We start from the raw sequence: 4,276 nt of genomic DNA, 5'->3' as shown, positions 1-4,276 counted from the left end.
GTTTCTGCCATTTTGCTAAGATCATTCCCTTCCTTAATCACAAAACTGTGCGAAACCATAAGAAACCTCTGGTAGGGTCATTGTTCCCATAGACCTTTTTTTCAAGATATGCTCAGATTCCCTAAGACAAAAATGGGAAATAAAGCATTTGAGGAGAAGAATATAAATGATTTACAACAATATTCACTTTGAAAACAGAGCCAGACTTACAAAGAAATGGTATCTTTTTTTATTTTTTTTTTTGAGACGGAGTTTTGCTCTTGTTGCCCAGGCTGGAATGCAATGGCGTGATGTCAGCTCACCACCATCTCCGCCTCCCAGGTTCAAGTGATTCTCCTGCCTCAGCCTCCCAAGTAGCTGGGATTACAGTCATGCATCACCAAGCCTGGCTAATTTTTTGTATTTTTAGTAGAAACAAGGTTTCTCCATGTTGGTCAGGCTGGTCTCCAACTCCTGACCTCAGGTGATGCACCTACCTCACCCCCCAAGTGCCGGGATTACAGGTGTGAGCCACCATACTTGGCTGAAATGTTTTCAATAATTTAAAGACACTAGAAATCAAGGTGTTATCCAGGAATATAAATTGTTTAAATTATTTAACCTTTTTGATATATTAACTTAGATGTCAGGGGTTTCTGGAATTCAATTCTAGTAATTTCAGATATTTAACAACTTTATCTGCATCATTAATTTAATTTTACAACTTTATCTGCACCATTAATTTAATTTTTGCAAGTTTGTGACTTGTGATTCTTTTTTGCCAAATAAGTTAATGTCTTCTATATTCTACAATAGAAATAAATTTTAGAGTCATAAAATATGTCTAGAAAAAGGGTCTGTTTCAAATTCTTTCTCACTAGTAGTTTATCAGAAAGTTGTGATTAAGATATCAGTGGGACATCTAGGAAATACTGATGTTACATTTACAGAGAAAGTAAACAAGCAATTGCTCTGGTGGGTTCAGATAATCCCTAAATTATCTAGTTTAATCTGGTGTACTTAAAGATATCCTGGCTGCAGAAAATCTGGTTGAATTTGCATGAGTGTAAGAATGTGAGGATGTGTGTGTGCCTGTTTGTATATACATGTTTGCATAGTGGGAAAGTTTAGAATGAAAATCAAGTTCTGATGCAAAAGAATTAATGTCACAGATATTCATTAAAAAGTAATCTCTCTGTCATTCTGCTATTAGTGAGTATGCATTCTGTCCACACAAGCCTGTTTTCTGCTTTCTGAGGTTGCCACAGGCCATTTCAGCTTTTCTGATTCAGTTGCTTCTAGTGATTGCAGATATCTTCCACTGCAGAAAATTGCAATTTATTAGTTCCTATTCTGTTTCCTAGACTCATCTACATAGAGTGAGTACTAAAAGATTCAGTTTTAAAAAGTTTTTATGCACATCAAAAATATTATTCCTCTTTTGTTACTCGTTCATGTCTATGTCTATTATTTGCATCAGGTAATGACTCAAACATTTCTCAAAATCTAGGAAGTTTACTGTATTTCTCTTAAAGTTGGCTTATTTAGGGACTATAAGGTAATAAAATTCAATAAGAATAGAGCTAGACCTACTAAAATTATTCAGGACTATTAGATAATCTATTAAATAAATTCTACGTCAATCTCGAGATAATTATGTATTTCAAGTTTTACTCTAAAAAAGTATTGTAGGCGGGGCGCGGTGGCTCACACTTGTAATCCCAGCACTTTGGGAGGCCGAGGGGGGCAGATCACGAGGTCAAGAGATCGAGACCATCCTGGCCAACATGGTGAAACCCCATCTCTACTAAAAATACAAAAATTAGCCTGGCACAGTGGTGCATGCCTGTAATCCCAGCTACTCAGGAGGCTGAGGCAGAAGAATCGCTTGAACCCGGCAGACGGAGGTTGCAATGAGCTGAGACCGCACCATTGCACTTCAGCCTGGGCGACAGAGCGAGACTTCGTCTCAATAAATAAATAAATAAATAAAAGCTCAGAATTATAGGAAATGTATTTCGTATAGACTTAGAAAATTCCCATTTTTGTATGATCTTGGGTGCCTTATGTTTTTAATTTTTTCCTTTTTTTTTTTTTTTTTTTTTTGAGATGGAGTCTCGCTTTGTCGCCCAGGCTGGAGTGCAGTGGCGCGATCTCGGCTCACTACGAGCTCCGCCTCCCAGGTTCACAGCATTCTCCTGCCTCAGCCTACTCAGTAGCTGGGACTACAGGCGCCCACCACCACGCCCGGCTAATTTTTTGTATTTTTAGTAGAGACGGGGTTTCACCGTGTTAGTCAGGATGGTCTCGATCTCCTGACCTCGTGATCCGCCTGCCTCGGCCTCCCAAAGTTCTGGGATTACAGGCGTGAGCCACTGCGCCCGCCCTCTAGTTTTTTTGTTTTGTTTTGTTTTGTTTTTTTTAATATATATGACTGAAGACTGTGTGTACTTATCTGCCCTTACTGACAGAAAATCAAGAGTGCACATGAAAGCATTCTCTTGAATAAGGAAGGAAGCCTTATTTCTAATCTTCTGTAGACTGAATTATGGAAGGTAAGATTAGTGAAACACTCTATGTCCAGAGCACTGAATGTCTTTCTGTCCACTGGCCACAGTAAGTTTGAATAGGTGGAGGTCAATGGTCAACACTAGGAATCAACAGGAATAATGCCAAAAATAAGGGGTCAGCTTATGAGAGACTAGATGACAAAATATGGCTTGAACTCACTCAGCAAGTATTACAAACTTTAGCAACTGATGCCCACTGACACTTTACTTAACAATAACAAGGACTGGTGGCTGGGCATGGTGGGTCACGCCTGTATCGAACACCTGAGTTCAGGAGTTTGAGACCAGCCTGACCAACACGGAGAAACCCCTAATATACAAAATACTAAAAACACAAAATTAGCCAGGCATGGTGGTGGGCGCCTGTAGTCCCAGCTACTCAGGAGGCTGAGGCAGGAGAATTGCTTGAACCCAGGAGGTGGAGGTTTCGGTGATCCAAGATCAAGCCACTGCACTCCAGCCTGGGCAACAAGAGCAAAACTCCATCTCAAAAAAAAAGAAAGGCCAGGCGCGGTGGCTCACGCCTGTAATCTCAGTACTTTGGGAGGCCGAGGCGGGCAGATCGCCTGAGGTCAGTTCAAGACCAGCCTGACCAATATGGTGAAACTCCGTCTCTACTAAAAATACAAAAATTAGCCATGCATGGTGGCAGGCACCTGTAATCCTAGCTACTCAGGAGGTTGAGGCGGGAGAATCGCTTCAACCCTTGAGGCGGAGATTGCAGTGAGCCAAGATCGCACCACTGCACTCCAGCCTGGGCGACAGAGCGAAACTCCGCCTCAAAAACAAAAAAAAAAACAGAAAAAAGAAAAAAAAGAAAAAAAAAGAAGGCCTAGTGACTATAAGAATCTTTATATTAGTATTTATTTATTATGTTGTTTATATATTTATTAATTATGTTTATTTATTAATTATATTGTTTATATTAATTATGTAGCTTATGTTTTTAGCAAGAACATTGAGTCTGCACATGTGTGCACAAGTTCACATTTTAAAACAACAGAGAACATTAAAACAAAAAATCTTTCATTAAAGTGAACCATTCCAACCTCAAAAAAGATTAAGTTAAAACATGAAACCACTCTTTATATCTTGCTTCAAATACCTCATAATTATCACAGAGATTGTAGAGAGCACCTGTTTTGTTTAATAAAATATAAGCATATAAGTTTAAGATGGTCTGGGGCAAAGGTAGCAGACAGTGGGAAAGTCTTCTGGATTTGTTTTTGTTTTCCACATTCTGAAAAAGTCCTACGAAATAGCAAAAAAAAAAAAAAAAAAAAAAAAAAAGACTTCTTAAGCTATTGCATGCAAACCCAAACCCAATAAGATATTAAAGTCAACTGATTCCCTATGGATTCACTGAGGGGGGAGAATTTCAGTACCAGTTGTCTAGGTTTCAGATTAAGTCATGGGCTCAGTGAGTGAATTCATGGTATTAGCTCTGTGTGTGTACACAGGATGCTGTCATTGCATCACTGTGAGGACACAGATGGCAGCATCACTCATATATATCTTGGGGCTCTTATAATACTGTTATAACCATGGGTGTGCAAGTATTACTTCCAGTTCCTGCTTTGCATACATAGGCTTTTTCTGTATAATGTTCAAAGAAAGAGATCAAGCTTTTTTTTTTTTTTAATTTAAATATTGAGTTTTCTAAACCATTTGTTGGAGAGTCAGTTTTTCTCCCCATTGTTTGGTCATGATAATGGCCATGCAATGCC

Source organism: Pan troglodytes, chromosome 20 (assembly GCF_028858775.2).
Source record: "Pan troglodytes isolate AG18354 chromosome 20, NHGRI_mPanTro3-v2.0_pri, whole genome shotgun sequence".
NCBI lineage: Eukaryota > Metazoa > Chordata > Mammalia > Primates > Hominidae > Pan > Pan troglodytes.
The sequence above is the reverse complement of the archived record's forward strand: the minus strand, read 5'-3'. Positions refer to the sequence as shown.